Genomic DNA, 17464 nt, shown 5'->3' with positions numbered 1-17464 from the left:
TCAACCCCCTCCCCCTCACCAGTGCCCTCCCCCACCCGCACCCCCTGCTGCCCCAGCCCTGGGCTCTCTCTTCCCCCCCACCCACCCACACCCACACCCCCTGCTGCCCCAGCGCTGGGCTCTCCCCCCCCCCCCCCCGCCGTCCCATCTCAGATGTCCTGTTTTTTGTACCTCGGAGATGACAACCCTAATTTTAACCCTCTACAGCAGTTATAAAATACAGAGGTATTGACACACTGGTATTCTCTTGATATTGACACCTCCTCATCAATTATTGGGAGTAGACCACATCCACGCTGACTGAATTGGCCTTCTACATTGGTTCTCCACTTGTAAGGTAACTCCCTTCTCTTCATGTACCAGTATATTTATGCCTGTATCTGTAATTTTCACTCCATGCATCTGAAGAAGTGGGTTTTTTTTACCCACGAAAGCTTATGCCCAAATAAATCTGTTAGTCTTTAAGGTGCCACCGGATTCCTCATTGTTTTTTTTAAATAAAGAGGAACATTTTGGGGCAAAGGTCTGTGTTGTCCTGTGTGTGTGCACACCCTATTGCCAACTCTCACCATTTTCTCACAACTCTAGTGATTTCGGGGTGTGGTTTTTTACTTATCTCATCAAAACACAATGAAAGGCACCAAATCATGAATTTTCTCTTCTTTAAAATGGCCACCATCTCCATTTACAGTCAAGGGGCTGACACCATCAAGATGGCCGTCATTTCCCTCCAGTATCATTATGTGTGGCTGCCATTTCCCACTATTTTCAATTAGATTGAAGCCATGCCCATGGGCAACATGCTGACAGTCATTCAGGGGACGAGACTGAACACAGGGACTGTTAGGCGCAGCAGAGTTACTGTGAAAGATGGATGGGGAGAGCAGGGGAAGCCAGGCATTGGGGGAAGCAGGAGGCATATTTAAGGGTTGCAGAAGAATGGGGTGCTGAAGGTTGTGGGGGCAGAAGGGAAGGGGAGCAGAGGGAGACAGCTCAGGGGTAAGGCGAAGGAGTGCTGCCCAGTTGGGAAGGCAGGAGAAGAGAGTGAGTGAAGTGTTGTTTCTTGCAAAAGGCTAAACTAATCCCTTATTGTTTTTACCGTGACATTATTGTTGATATGAACTATTGATATAAGTTTAAAGTTCTGTAATATGTATATCTGTAACTCATCAACCCCAAAAAGTAATATCAATTCTATATGCAAGTGTGAATCCATGATGCATTAATTAGGCCAGTGGTTCTCAAACTGTTTATCATCCAGCTCTTCTCTTATCAAAGGAAATAAACTAGGAGGGGTGGGAGTCAAGACAGTAATGGGACATGGATGGCAGTTCTCCTATTTTAGGGGCAAGGAGAGGCTAAGTTGAGTCTCCATATGAGCAAAAGGGAGAAGCATTAATTTCTGTGTACGTTAAAAGTTGATATTTTTAACCTGAAATTATCATACCCACATTGGCAAAAGAGTAGGGAGAATTTTAAAAGTCAAAAACGGACTAAAAACATGATTGGATGTTTTTTTTAATTTCATGATGGGTGGGTTCTGACTCGTGATTTTTGATTTTTTGAGGCTGGCAGTCCTGGTTCAGCATGTCATAGAATAAGGCCAAAATCCCAACTGGGTCCTCTGGACACCACCGCAATATAAATGTTAAATTAGAATCTGATGTATAGTGTGCCGACCAAGAAACTGCATAACTTTCTCTGTTCTTTCCTCCACCTTGCCAGCATCCTGTTTTGTCATTCTCAGTTTAGACTGAGAGAGGGACCACATCTTAATTCCCAGTGGAAAGCACCAGGCACACCTATGGCACTGTATAGAAGTGCAGCAGCCAATACTTAAACTTTGTCTCGTCTGTTAGCTTTTTCCCTTTAAAGCTCCAAACATAGGGCATACTGTGCCATTGATTTTTTGTTACTATTATTTTTTAATCAGAATCCCCATCACAGGCTTCCCATTAATCAATTCTGACTAAAAATTAATGGCACATTATGCCTCATTCAAATCCTGCCTAGGGGATTGATCCTGCAAGTACATACTATGTAAGTACCTTTCTGTATGCAAGTAGTCTCAGGGAATTACAGTTACTCATATGAGTATGTATTTGCAGTGTCGGAGCCTGGTTTGTAACTTACAGTCTGATTCAAAGTCCATTGAAGTCAGTGAAAAGACTCCTATTGATTTCAGTCTTTAGTGACAGACAATGGATAGCATTTGATGTGATGGCAGTTAGATAGCCCATGTGAAATTAATTTGGTCATTTCAGTCCAGCTGTCCACAAAACATCACCACAATTGTCACCCTCACCGGCAATCTGAGCTGAGCGGCTGAAGATTGAATGGGCTTGAAAACTGGGCCACTCGCCCCCTAGTGGTGGGCTCTCTGGCAAGGGTTGAAACATAGTGATAGAGTAGCATGGGGAAAATGTGCGTTGCCACTGCCCACACAGTATCTGTTTCTGTGGATAAAAAGAGGATTTGGAGTCTCCAGGGCTGACAAACAGGAACAAAAGTCCCCCCAAAAATGCAAAGAATTTTGAAAAATAGTTTGTACTACAAATAATGTAAAAATCCAAGCAGTGAGGACTTTTCCATTAAAGCAAAAGAGAAATGTATGTGCTGTGGGTGAAATTCACACCTGTGCAGAGGTTCAGCATAAGGCTTTAGTCCTTCTTCACAGAAGTGGATTTCCCCCCATCTGTAGCTAAGTTCCTGTTACTATTACTGTAGAGACTGTTCTTTTATTCTTCATCCCAACACAGCCTTGCCTGCCTGAGCCTTCAGTGAGGTCATAAGTCTCAGTTGATCACATCACAGTATGTTGCCATGGAAATGATTTTAAAGTCACAAATTGTGTGCATTATGATTTCACAGCAGATGGGCTGTGAGGGAGGAAGTCCTCATTTAATTTTTTTTTTTAATTGCTTTGGTGACTAGCAAGCACAATAAGAAAAATTATGACAATCTCATCAAAGATTAATGGATTCATCTCTCTCTGATCTGCTGAAAGTCCAAGAGGAAGAATACTGAGCAGAGGCTGCTTCCATGAGCCCACTCAGCACTTTGGTCCTCTGACTGGCTGGAAAATCCTTTAATCTGCCTGACTTCAGGAAACCAAGAGCAGTGGTGTGGAATTCAAACTTCCCTGCATCTCAAAGAACCCTTCAGTTAGCTGGTCTATGCAAAGGCCTAGCAGGAGGTGGTAGATGGTAGGAGTGCAGAAAGCATGTGGCTTTGTTAAAAGACACCGCACAGTGAAAGAGGGAGATTTGGACTCCTGAATTAGGAAGACTACTTGGAGATCGATCTGAGGTACTTATATGGCTCCCATTACCGTAACGTCCGAGCCCCTCACAATCTTTTAAATGTATTTATCCTCACAACATGCCTGTGTGGTAGGGAAGTGCTATTATCCCCATTTTACAGCTGGGAACTGAGGCACAGAGAGACTGCCATACAGGAAACTGGCGGTGGAGCAGAGAATTGAACCCAGATCTCCAGGCTAGTGCCCTATACACTAGATCCCTTAGCCCCAATAGAAGAGATGTCTCTAAGCTAGACATTTGGGTCCTGATTCGCAGAACTGCTGAGCATCCACAGCTCCCGGGACTTCACCTGGTGTTGTCGGTGCTCTGCATCTCCTTTGATTTCCAGAAGGTTTGCAGCTGGGAGGCGGGAGAAGAGTCACCAGAGAATATGCTCTTCCATAGCAGAGCAGCTCAGCAATCTCAAGGCAGAATTCTGAAGCTAAATATCTCTCTTCTGTGCCTGCAGCATTCAGCATTCCAGTGGCCTCAGGTTGAGTCCGATGTATTTTCCTGATAGCAGAGTGAAATGCTGCATGTTCTACTTTGTTCAATGACTAGCTCTTGATCGCTATAGGAAGAAACCAGATGGTTCCCACGATAAGTGATCAGCACTCCTGGAGTTTTTGAAACAGAAAAAGGCAGATGCCAGTGTGCCTTTTGCCAGGACCCATCTTAAGCACAGGCAATACAAGCAAATACTTGGAGGGGTTGCACTTTGGGGATTCTCTCACTCTAGACTCAGCAACTAATCTTCCCAGTCAGCCATAGGACCAGAGGGGGAACACATCTTGCCTCTAGAGCTTCTCCATCAGCATAGGGCCCTGAAAATCATAAGGTCAGTCCTACCCAAGATTTGATCCAATTAGACTGCTGTGCTTTTCTGTACATTTATTTTAATGTCTTATTTTTCAGATAATGCATCAGATCAGCCTCTCTCTGCTCTTCCTGTGCTTGTGATTTATACAACTGAATGAGTAAGAAAACATATTTAACTGATTACAAACCAAAATGCCCTGGTATGTAGGAGGCTTTCATTGGGTCATTTCTTTGAAGAAGAAAAAAAAAAAAAAAGTGTGAGGTTGGGGTTTGGGTTTTTTTGGTTTTTGGGAAGGGCGGATTGGACAAACTGATACTGATATAGAGCCTTGTTTCTCCACCATTTGTTTGCACCATGTGTCCTGACCTTCAGCCAAACACCACTTCCTGCCATTAGCACAGAGATCAAGATCTCTGCAAAAGAAAACAGTACCAGCTTTTGTGTTTAAACAATGTATTACAGGTACCTTAGTTTCCACTGACATAGATGATAGTACAAGGCCCAATCCACCCCTTAAGTTGTAATAAAATCACCATTCAGTTCAATGGAAGATCCATAAATGAATCCATAGCAGAACTAGGGGGCAAAGGGGACAACGATCATAGCGAAATTACCTATTAGGGACCTAACCTAACTCCCACTGAAGTCAATTGAAAGACTCCCATTGATTTCAATGGGAGCTGGATCTGATCCTACAGTATCAATTCCACTGTCTTGCAAATCTCCAGCCAGAGAATGTACCCTATATTAAAGGGATAGTGTCAAGTAACTTTGGTCCAAAATATCGGGTCTCTTTAATGGACATTGGAAGGTTTTACAACTCTCAATATTAAAGCTGGGCAAATAACAAAAACAAAAAAAAACCTTTTAAATATTTTAAAGGGAAAAATATCACAAAATTCAATAAGAATATTAATACTATAATATTTTACCATCTATACCTAATCAAAACACATTTTTTCAATTTTTTAAAAATAAATGGAAACAGGTTTTTATCAGATTTCACTGCGGTGTTGGCAACCCAAACATTACAGCATGTGAAAATCTGAAAGCAAAACTCACTAGAAACAAAAGTCAGACTACCTAGTATATTTTCATTACCCAAGCAGATCAAATTGTAGCATGCAAAGAGCATGAACAGTGAAACATACATTGGAACTGTACTCTTATTTCAGTTGTAATAAACAAAGGGATAATGAATAGTGATAAGCTTTATTTTGTCTTCAATCTATAAAATTTCTATCAACCCCTTTGGTCCCAAATACAAAAAGATGTATACATGTGATCTAAGCCAAAAGGCTGAGAAGAAGACAACATCTTTTAACCCCAAAGACTAAAGTCCCAGTCCTGAAAGGAGCTATCCATGGGCAGACCACTTTAGGCTATCCTCTGCACTGTCTAGAGGCAGGGGAAAGCCTCTCCCAGCTGGATATGAGGCTTTTCAGCTGCCTTTATGCTGCTCAGGCCCTTTTACTCAACATAAAGGGGTTGGAGAGAGGGTGAGGATCTCGCCCTTAGTGTCACTATGAGTGAAATTCATAACATAAGGCATAAGTGGGACTTAAGTAGTGCCTAGGTCTTTTGCAGCAGCTCTGCCTAGGAGGTAATTTAAACCTGTGTGTGAACCTCCTGCTATGATCAACAGGAGTTCCTCTACTTATTATAGTCTTTATATGGTCTTAAAGACTGACCTTTCTTCAAAAGAAATATAAAAAGCATGTGGATCGCTGCCTCACTGAGGGCAGCAAAACTTAAGTCATATGCTGACTTTTTTTGTATTTTAAGCTATGGTCAGGATTCCCCTACCATGCTTATGCAAAATATAGTCATGTGTGGAGTTGAACTGAAGCATTTCTGTGCAAACCACGTGTCTCCTTCAATACAGAACAGACTTCCTAGTCATTTCTCTACTAGACCTAGCATATTAATTCTGATTAGTGTTCTATGAAGAATAAATAATCATTGAATGAAACTGAAAGATCCAAAGATGGTCTACAATATGTGACACCAAAGAATGGAATATACCCTCATCATAGCCTATTCCTGGCCATAAGCAAAAAAATCCAAATAATTCAGCAAGTAGGATGGTGTCACTTTACAGCAGGGCTGGCAGTTTTAGGTGTGGAGCTCAAATCATCATATTATCTAGACACACTGATCATAAGAAAATAAGAGGGATCTCTCCTCTCACTGTCCTGGGAAGCAGTGCATGTGTGTTTTGTGCTATGTAATCAACGTGGCTTGTGTTTTGTTATCCACTGAGAACCAGGTCCCACACAATAGAATGTTGCAACTTATCCTTTCACACAATGTATAGGCAATTCCCACTCTGTTTCGTTGTCATCAATTCATTAAACACAGTTTTAAAGTTGTATTAATTATAAGTGATTATTATCTACTGAAAGTGAAGAAGAGTATTCATATATCTATCATAAATACATATATATATTAATGGATACAGATGGAGGAGTTAGGCCACTGATTGGGTTTATAAACCAAAGTCATAAATCAACATGATATCCAAAGGCAAAATAGAGCTTGTGGGGATGAGTGAATTAATTGAAATGTGCAAAATCATGTGACCAGACTGGCAATGACAGAAGTTGTGCATTTGCTGAGTATTAGCAATACCCATTATTCCAGCAGGAGATTGAAATAAATTTCTTGAGAGCAGTTTGCTCCCAATTTGTTCATTTCAAATGTCAGGAAACAAATAATTTTTGCATAAGACCAAATTCTCCAATTTTTGATCAAAGTATGGCTCATTTATGTGATGGAAGATCACTAACCTTTTTTGATACAATACATATTTTTGGAGGACAAACAAATCCCAACAGATAGTTTACTGCAGAAGTCACGGTTGGCACAAGTTATACCATCTTTGCTATATGACTTTAAGGACCCAAGGGTAGAGTCAGCCCTTTAAATGTCTAGGATACTTTTTAGGCTTGATTTTAATTTACATCTATGTCTATTTACATGGTGTAAAGGCGACTTAAAATGGACACAAATGACATTTACGCCCATCCACAGATTCTTTTGCACTGCCGGACCCATTTAAAGGGGCTGTAATGTAAATGAAAATCAGAACATTTCGAAAGTAGGTGGATTTTTACCTTCTTTTTGTTCATCTGCTCCTTTTAGAAACACAAACACACAGCTGCACCAAAACATTATGGCTTTTGTTTCTTTTCATTTTACAAATCATGGACATGAGGGCAGTCATCAGAGATGGTTTAAAAAAAATTGTTTGAAAGTTCATTCCTTTTTCAGAAATCTAAAAATTCAGAGCTGGCTCTGTAGCTAGTCAACCTGGCCCTCACTAGGACCATCCCACCCCCAATTTGCAAATATTGAGTTGAATTTTTTTTTTAATATATCAAAAAATTGTCAATAAGAACGTTTCACCAAAAATAAATCAAAATTTGGAAACTTGCAGTTGTAATCTTTTGTGCCTTCAATATAAGTGGAGAGTGTATATGTCTATCCATCCCTATTACCTAAATCTAGAGCATGAAAAGGTAAGCACAAACCTCAGTTGGAACCATAGAAGAGAAAGGCAGAAATCAATTTTGGTGTCAAATCACTCACAGATATTAAGCTTAATCAGGCAGTCAAAAACACACCTACTCAGTTGAGAGTGCCCCTGTAAAGAAGTCTTTTGACATTGCTTTGACATATTTACCTTCTTAGATGATTATTCAGTTACAATAACGTGGTGCTTTTCTTCAAACATTCGAATACAAGCATCTTGCAATCCCCCGTTCTAGACAGAAAAAAAAAAAAGTTCAACAAACAAGGTTGTACAGCTGGTTTCAAAGGTACAAGCTGGGCTCTAATTATGCACCCCACAATACTATTAAGGTGAAGCCAATTTGAAAACTTCAGGGGTGGTTCTAAAACCAAGTCCAGATTCCAGGTTTTTGGAGAGTTCTATATGCACAATTAAAATATTAATTTAGAATAGATAACGTGCCCCTGCCATTCAGATGATAACATGCTTCTCACAAGTCATATTAGCCTGTGGTTGCTATAAATGGCTGGTATTTTGAACTCAGATGCAATCAGTAAATATGAATTTTAAATGAATTTAAGTAAATCGAAAATAGTGTGCAACCTATCTCACTACATCCTTGTAGTTTAAAGGCAAAAAGACATTAAATCTTAATGTGAAAGGATCCCTCCGTTTATAGTAGATGAATGGGAATTTTGGGCATTAACCGAGAAACAGTATTTTCCAGAAAATAATAAACAAGAGTGATCTGAAGTTTAAAAAAAAAAATACAAAAGGTTAAAAAAGCTACATTAGAAGTAGAGCATGAAAAAAAAACCTCCTACCTCCCCAGGTAGCCTGACCTGATTCTAAAAGAGCTAGTTATTATAAGGAAGACAGTTTCATCAATGACCTTACAATGTAAACAATGATTGGAACTTTGTTTTCAGCTGGTACACAAGATGCAGATAGTCACAGCCCGAAAAGGCCAGGACTGTCATTCCTGCCTCATCCCAGATCTGTTTTGTTTCACTAACAGACAAAATTCAGGCAGATCTGAACACTGTGTGTATGATGAGCACAGGCTGTTTAGCATGCTGCCTCCTTTCTGCAATGCTGCCGCCTCTTTCCTTATTCTCACCGGCTTCTCTGGCTGCTACACGTGGTCGGGATCAACAGTTTGCCGAGCTCATCAGTGGCACCTTGAACTTTTAGAGAAAATGGGTCTCGCGTGGGGATTTTCGGACACTGTCGGTTTCACCGGGTCCCCCCCTTCAAACCTCACTAGAGGAGAGCGCCCCGAAGGCGGGTGGGTAAAACATGGATCCTGCCAATTCTTTGTACCCAAGACCTCAAATTGTACCATCATAATAAGAGACCGAATCAATTCGAGCCGCTCCTGCTGCTCCCCAAAACACCCGGCCCCGATGCACTCCTCCAACAGTGCTGTTAAACGCTGGATGGATCGTGCCAATTTTGGCTTTGACCCCCAATTTATAATGCCTAAACAAAGAGCAAAACACCCACCCGCCATGCATCCTGGAACAAGAGGGCGGTAATAGCAGGTCAATTCTGCCCCCGAGACTGGATCCTTACCGTTTTTGGCCCCAAGCCGCAAAATGCCACTGTCTGCCTGAACTACGTTTAGAGGGGGAAATGGGTGTGATGTATGCAGCCAAATATCAGCTGGATCCAGAAAGATACAGGTGTCAACTTAGTGTTTGCATCTCTCTGTTAGGAGGATGTGATGGGGCCAGGGGGGTACTCGGGGGAGACTGGTAGAATCATGGCTTATTCTGTGTTCTGATAGTACCGTTTGTGTGTCTGTGGCCAAAAATACAGCAGGATCCACATGCCAGATCTGAGGTGTGGGTCATCCTCGGCTGGATAGTCAAGGTACAGCAGGAACAGCTACTGCTTGCTTGCTCTTTAGGCGGTCGCATTTGCGGGGACTAGGACCAAAAACTGACAGTGCCCGGTCGTAGGCCACATCTGCGTATTTATGCCGCTGGCGCTGTGGGATGCATTGGGGTCCAGGTGGGTTTTTTGTTTGTTTTTTGTGTAAGAGGAGCGTCTACACTTGTTCTTTAGCGTTACCATTTGGAGGGTGTGGGGCCAAAACTGAGTAGGATCCAGGTGCCAGAATCGGAGTTCGGGGAAGGGGGGGGGGGGCAGCAGTTGCGTGGGAATGTGTTGGAGGGGCTGGGATATTTTCGAGGGGGGGAGGAGACAGTGGAAGTGGTTAGTCGTGTTTTCTATTTCGGTGGGATCATTTGGGGTCTTGGGAACAACGTTAGCAGGATCGAGGTAGATACAGTTTTTGGCATATCCAATGATCTCTCTCCCGGCCCTGCCAACTCCTAGTTAAATAATAATAGAAAAAAACTGGCGGTAGCGATAGACTTTTAAGTTATCCAAAAGGGAGAGAACCCCTCCCCCCCCCACACACACACACACGTGTGGATAGATCGCAGAGGGGGAGCAATTTTTTTTTAATAATCAGACTCTTAAAGGCGCCTGGGTCAATTCAGTTTCTAACTTTCTCCCAAATAAAGGGACCCCGGTGGAAGAGCCGCTGGTGGTATCGTATGCAAATACGCATACTGACGTCAGAGATCATGTGGGTTTTGGCGTAGATCCCCACTGATCGAAGGATTTTTTTTAAAAAATTTTTTTTATTTTTTTGCCAGTGTTTGTGCTGTTGGGGGGGGAGGGGGGCTTTGCCCAGGCTCCCCAGCCGGCTCCCACGTTCCCCAGCGTGGCGAAAGGCAGAGCCCTTCCACTGGGGGAAAGTTCGTGCCGCCGCCTCCTAAAGCCCTGGGCGCAGGTAAGAAACTCCCTCCCCCCTTTCCCTTCCTTTGCACTCACCTCCCCCCCCCCCTTGCAAAAACCCCGACCCGCCAGGGGAAGCGCCGAGGGCTCCCTCGAACCCCTGAACCTCGCTGCCCACATGCACTTGCGAGCGCTCCTGCCCCTCGCCAGAGCCGGCGATCGCCAGCCACTCAGACCCAACTTTTCCTCCCCGGCTAGCGCCTTTCGAAACGGGCTCGTGAATGGAACTTCAGCTGGGGAAGGGGGCGGGGGGGGGGGAAAGGGAAATTGCAGAAGGGAGAGAAGAAGCCGAAGGGGGGAAATCGGATTTTGTTTAAACGCATCCGCCCCCTCCCCCCCTAATGCAAGTTTGGGTGAATGGGGCAGAGAAGAGGAGGAGGAGGAAGGAAAAAAAACATGTCTACGTTTCCCTGTGTCTGTCGACATCAGCAACACAAAATATGGCGTCCGCTTTCGACAGGGCGTTACGTAGAGGCGAGCAGGGCGATTTTTTTATTGCCTTCTTTTAAAAGCTCCCTCTGGTTTAAAGCCAAATAAATCCGCGGAGCTGGGTGCCCAACTGGGGGGGCAGGTCCCCTGGCTCCCGCTGGAACGCGTGGCATTTGCACCGCTCGCCGCCCCACTCCTCTGAGTTGGCAGAGATGGGGGGTGTTATTCTTTCCCTGTGACGATTTGTCCTTAATGTGGTGGCAGGCACCATGACGCGCTGGGGGTGGCAGCCCCTTTAACAGCTCCTGGTAACTGCAGATAAGAGGTGAGAGAGAGAAGCAGCAGATGAGACATTGTGTTACAATCATGAGCTAGAGTGTGTTTCTACACCCGGCCCTGAGGTGGGTAGAGGTTGACACCTCCACCCCAACACACTACCCCCAAATAAAACTTGCCACGACACTGATCATCCTCCAAACGGAATTGCTCTCTCTTTTTAGTGCATCCATCTTTCCTCCTTTTAAAAAAAAAAAAGTCTTTCTCAGTGGCTGGTGCTTTAAACCATCCCATCAGAGGTTAATCCTCGTTGCTGGTGGTGGTGTTTTCAGTTCTTTTGTTGCAACTTGCTTTTCAAAGACAACGTTAGTAATCAGAGATCTTAGTTAAACTTGTCTCCTGGCTTCTTCTGTCCACTTTTGGGAAGAGTCTTCCAGATTCCTGGCAAAGTTTTTGATTTTTCTAAAGCATCACATCGGTGATTTTTGTTCTTTTCTGTCTTGGCTGAGACTAGGGGAAGAGAGACAGATTCCCCCCCGTTGATAGGAATAAAACTTGGTTCTCAGGAAGTGAAGTTGTGATTTGCTGAGGAGTTCCACCTGATTGATTGACTTCAAAGACATGTAGGGGTCTCTGCCCTCAACTGTTTCCTGATTGCCTTTTGTTTGCTTTTACTGTGGGAATCCAGCCTTCTGCAAAGCCAGCTTTTTAAAGGGACATTGTACATTTTTCCCCACATGGGGCTTCTCTGGTAACTTTTTTGAATGAAAGTTCCTGATCTTGTCAATGCAGATGTTGTTTGCAAACGTTTGGAGTTGTAGAGGAAAGAAGGAGGCCTGCCAAAACAGAAAACCAAACAAAACAAAACTTCTGTGTTAAAATTTGAAGTATAAAGGGGTGGGGTGAGGGAGCTAAGCAGGAGGTATTCAATCAAAAGGTAACTACATTTAAAAGATCTGTGTTTCATCATCTCATTACATTTATGTCCAAAATAGCACAAAGCATCAAATGACTACCAAGAAGAATATACATCTTGTAAAATGGCATATTTAACATTAGGGTGTTATGAAGCCCTCACAAGTGCTTGGTCACCAGTGGAATACTACTTTTCTTTTTTTATATATAATATAAGAATACAAGCAAACATAGTGTGATTCCTTCCCCCTGCTGTCATTTGACTGTGCAGCTATCAGGGCCCCAGTTGAGGAAGATACTTCAGCAGGTGCTTAACTTCAAGAACATGAAGCCTCAACTAAATACTTTCCTGAATCAGGGCTTAACACATTAAAAATGACAACTACCTGAACTCCCTTTTTAAAAAGAAATATTCTGGTTGTGTAAGCACTCTCTGATCTATGTTTAATTTTTCAGTTTACATATAAGTAGTTTGCCTCTGCCCTGTTAATGCTCTGCCTTTATTTGTTACTCTCAGTGCTATGGGTTAGCCTCAGGTATGAGGCACTAACAGTAAAACCACTTAAATTCATAACTTTAACTATGTATTAATTTCCCCATCAAAGAAAGCAAATATACTTCACAGTATGATAGTTGAAAATTTAAATGCTAAGAAGCCTTTTAAAGTTTTAACACCAGCCTTTATTCTCATTCTACGCCCTTTAACCTATTCATTCTTTCCCAAACCTCTACCATATATGGGTGGAAGATTTCACTTGTCATCCCCTCTCTCTGTACCCCTTATGGTCCCAATCTAGGAAAGCACTTAAGCACATGCTTAAATTTGAGCATGTTTATAGTCCAGTTGACATCAATATGACTACTCGTGCCTAAAATTAAAGCTAAGTTCCTACTTGCTCCTCCACATAAAGAGCAGAAACTCTCTCAGGTTTTATCCAGGTAGGTTGCCAGTTTAAAGTAGCTCATTCTTGGATAAATAATGCCTCTCAAGTTCCAAAAGTCCTCTTCTCCAAGTTACAATAAATATATGATTTCTAATGAGCGTATATAAAATTAATATGTTGGCCCTAGAACTAGATGTTAGTACCATCACGTCAGTTTGTTCTTTTTGCTGGTGAAACTTTATATGAAAAGACCGCTCTTGAGCGTAATAAAGGTATCCTTTTTTTTTTTTCTTCTGAATCCCCAAAGTATCTGATTGCTGTTGACCAGGCCTGGATCTGCTTGTCCCTGTGCAGAATGTTGATTTTAATGCCAGAAATGACATCACAGTATTTGCATGTATCATGACTTCACTTTTTACTCCCCCTGTTCTTGGATTGTCTCGCAGAGTATCTTAGGGTATGTGTACACTACGAAATTAGGTCGAATTTATAGAAGCCGGTTTTATAGAAATTGGTTGTATACAGCCGATTGTGTGTGTCCCCACATAAAATGCTCTAAGTGCTCTAGTCGGCGGACCACGTCCACAGTACCGAGGCTAGCGTCGACTTCCGGAGCATTGCACTATGGATAGCTATCCCACAGTTCCCGCAGTCTCCGCCGCCCATTGGAATTCTGGGTTGAGATCCCAATGCCCAAATGATGCAAAACAGTGTCGCGGGGGGTTCTGGGTACATGTCGTCAGGCCCCTCCCCCTCCGTCAGAGCAATGGCAGACAATAGATTTGCGCCTTTTTACCTGGGTTACCTGTGCAGACAACATACCACGGCAAGCATGGAGCCCGCTCAGCTCAGCTCACCGTCACCATATGTCATCTGGGTGCCGGCAGACGTGGGACTGCATTGCTACACAGCAGCAGCAGCAAACTGCCTTTTGGCGGTAGACGGTGCAGCATGACTGGTAGCCTTCATCGGCGATCTGGGTGCTGGCAGCCGTGGGGCTGCATTGCACCAGCCCTTGCCTTTTGCCTTTTGGCAGTAGATGGTTTATTATGACTGGTAACCGTCGTCATTGTACTGCAGAGGCTGACAATCATGGGCACCTGGGCAGACATGCTCAGTCCTATCGAACTGTCTTGACAATGATGGCTATCAGTCGTAATATGCTATTTTCTGCCAAGCGCCCAGTATTTTTTGCCAAGCACCCAGAAGATGCCGAGGGCTATCAGTCATGCTGCACCGTCGTCTTAAGATGTAAAAAATAGATTTGTTCTGTATTCATTAGCTTCCCCCTCCCGCCGTGAAATCAACAGCCTGCTAAACCCAGGGTTTTGAGTTCAATCTTTGGGGGGGGGCCATTCTGTGTGACAGTTGTTTGTGTTTCTCCCTGATGCACAGCCACCTTTGTTGATTTTAATTCCCTGTACCTGTACGCCATGTCGTCACTCGCCCCTCCCTCCTTCCCCTGGTCCGTCAGATACTAGTTTCGCGCCTTTTTTCAGACCAGGCGCCATAGCTAGCACTGGGATCATGGAGCCCGCTCAGATCACCGCGGCAATTATGAGCACTATGAACACCACACGCATTGTCCTGGAGTATATGCAGAGCCAGGACATGCCAAAGCAAAACCAGGACCAGCCGAGGAGGCAATTGCAGCGCGGCGACAAGAGTGATGAGGAAATTGACATGGACATAGACCTCTCACAAGGCACAGGCCCCAGCAGTGTGGAAATCATGGTGTTCCTGGGGCAGGTTCATGCCGTGGAACGCCGATTCTGGGCCCGGGAAACAAGCACAGACTGGTGGGACCGCATCGTGCTGCAGGTGTGGGACGATTCCCAGTGGCTGCGAAACTTTCGCATGCGTAAGGGCACTTTCATGGAACTTCGTGACTTGCTTTCCCCTGCCCTGAAGCGCCAGAATACCAGGATGAGAGCAGCCCTCACAGTTGAGAAGCGAGTGGCGATAGCCCTGTGGAACCTTGCAACGCCAGACAGCTACCGGTCAGTCGGGAATCAATTTGGAGTGGGCAAATCTACTGTGGGGGCTGCTGTGATCCAAGTTGCCAGGGCAATGAAAGACCTGGTGATATCAAGGGTAGTGACTCTGGGAAACGTGCAGGCCATAGTGGATGGCTTTGCTGCAATGGGATTCCCAAACTGTGGTGGGGCCATAGACGGAACCCATATCCCTATCTTGGCACCGGAGCACCAAGCCACCGAGTACATAAACCGCAAGGGGTACTTTTCAATGCTGCTGCAAGCCCTGGTGGATCACAAGGGACGTTTCACCAACATCAACGTGGGATGGCCGGGAAAGGTACATGATGCTCGTGTCTTCAGGCACTCTGCTCTGTTTCGAAAGCTGGAGGAAGGGACTTTCTTCCCAGACCAGAAAGTAACCGTTGGGGATGTTGAAATGCCTATCGTGATCCTTGGGGACCCAGCCTACCCCTTAATGCCATGGCTCATGAAGCCGTACACAGGCAGCCTGGACAGGAGTCAGGACCTGTTCAACTACAGGCTGAGCAAGTGCCGAATGGTGGTGGAATGTGCATTTGGACGTTTAAAAGCGCGCTGGCGCAGCTTACTGACTCGCTCAGACCTTGGCGAAAAGAATATCCCCATTGGTATTGCTGCTTGCTGTGTGCTCCACAATATCTGTGAGAGTAAGGGGGAGACATTTATGGCGGGGTGGGAGGTTGAGGCAAATTGCCTGGCCGCTGATTACACACAGCCAGACACCAGGGCGGTTAGAGGAGCACAGCAGGGCGCGGTGCGCATCAGAGAAGCTTTGAAAACGAGTTTTGTGACTGGCCAGGCTACGGTGTGAAACTTCTGTTTGTTTCTCCTTGATGAACCCTCCGCTCCCCCCCCCCCCACCCGGTTCACTCTACTTCCCTGTAAGCCAACCACCTCACCCTCCCCTCCCCCCTTCGAGCACCGCTTGCAGAGGCAATAAAGTCATTGTTACTTCACATTCATGCATTCTTTATTAATTCATCACACAACTAGGGGGATAATTGCCAAGGTAGCCCGGGATGGGTGGGGGAGGAGGGAAGGAAAAGGACACACTGCAGTTTAAAACTTTAACTCTTATTGAAGGCCAGCCTTCTGATGCTAGGGCAATCATCTGGGGTGGAGTGACTGGGTGGCCGGAGGCCCCCCCACCGTGTTCTTGGGCGTCTGGGTGAGGAGGCTATGGAACTTGGGGAGGAGGGCTGTTGGTTACACAGGGGCTGTAGCGGCTGTCTCTGCTCCTGCTGCCTTTCCTGCAGCTCAACCATACGCTGGAGCATATCAGTTTGATGCTCCAGCAGCCGGAGCATCGACTCTTGCCTTCTGTCTGCAAGCTGACGCCACCTATCATCTTCAGCCCGCAACTTGCTCTGTTCATCCCGCGATTCAGCATGCCACCTCTCCTCTCGTTCATATTGTGCTTTTCTGTAATCAGTCATTGACTGCCTCCACGCATTCTGCTGTGCTCTGTCAGCGTGGGAGGACATCTGGAGCTCTGTGAACATGTCATCCCACGTCCTCCTTTTTCTCTTTCTAATCTTCACTAGCCTCTGTGAAGGAGAAACATTTGCAGCTGGTGGAGGAGAAGGGAGAGGTGGTTAAAAAAGACACATTTTAGAGAACAATGGGTACACTCTTTCATGTTAAATTTTGCTGTTCACATTACACAGCACATGTGCTTTCGTTACAAGGTCGCATTTTTCCTCTTATATTGAGGGCCTGCCGGTTTGGTGTGAGAGATCACTCACGCAGTGCCAGGCCACAGATTTCGGCTTGCAGGCAGCCATGGTAAGACAGTCTTTTGGCTTTTTTAACCTTCTTAACATGTGGGAATGGTTTCAAACAGTAGCGCTCTCATTTCCCATACCAAGCACCAGTTGGGTTGGCCATTTGAAATGGGTTTGCAATGTAAAAGGAGGGGCTGCGGTTTCAGGGTTAACATGCAGCACAAACCCAACTAACTCCCCTCCCCCCCACACCCAATTCTCTGGGATAATCACTTCACCCCTCCCCCCCACCACGTGGCTAACAGCGGGGAATATTTCTGTTCAGCAGAGCAGGAAGGGGCACCTCTGAATGTCCCTTTAATAAAATCACCCCATTTCAACCAGGTGAACGTGAATGATATCACTCTCCTGAGGATAACAAAGAGCGATAAGGAATGGATGTTGTCTGCATGCCAGCAAACACCGGGACCATACGCTGCCATGCTTTGTTATGCAATGATTCCAGACTACGTGCTACTGGCCTGGCGTGGTAAAGTGTCCTACCATGGCGGACGGGATAAGGCAGCCCTCCCCAGAAACCTTTTGCAACGGCTTTGGGAGTACATCCAGGAGAGTTTTCTGGAGATGTCCCTGGAGGATTTCCGCTCCATCCCCATACACGTTAACAGACTTTTCCAGTAGCTGTACTGGCCGCGATTGCCAGGGCAAATTAATCATTAATCATTAAACACGCTTGCTTTTAAACCATGTGTAATATTTACAAAGGTACAC

General features: G+C 44.8%; 1 protein-coding gene across 3 annotated transcripts in view; it reads left to right on the top strand.

Moving 5' to 3' along the window:
- Positions 1 to 10293: 10293 nt before the first annotated feature.
- The window catches only part of ZHX2 (zinc fingers and homeoboxes 2), a 120227-nt gene continuing 113056 nt past the window's right edge, over positions 10294 to 17464 (top strand). For all 3 annotated transcript variants that reach the window (XM_065398742.1, XM_065398743.1, XM_065398741.1), the window contains exon 1: positions 10294 to 10442. The gene's annotated coding sequence lies outside the window, so the exon portion shown is untranslated. The remainder of the gene's footprint in view (positions 10443 to 17464) is intronic.

Source organism: Emys orbicularis, chromosome 2 (assembly GCF_028017835.1).
Source record: "Emys orbicularis isolate rEmyOrb1 chromosome 2, rEmyOrb1.hap1, whole genome shotgun sequence".
Taxonomy (NCBI): domain Eukaryota; kingdom Metazoa; phylum Chordata; order Testudines; family Emydidae; genus Emys; species Emys orbicularis.
Note: the sequence above shows the minus strand (reverse complement) of the source record. Positions and strands in the feature narration are given on the sequence as shown.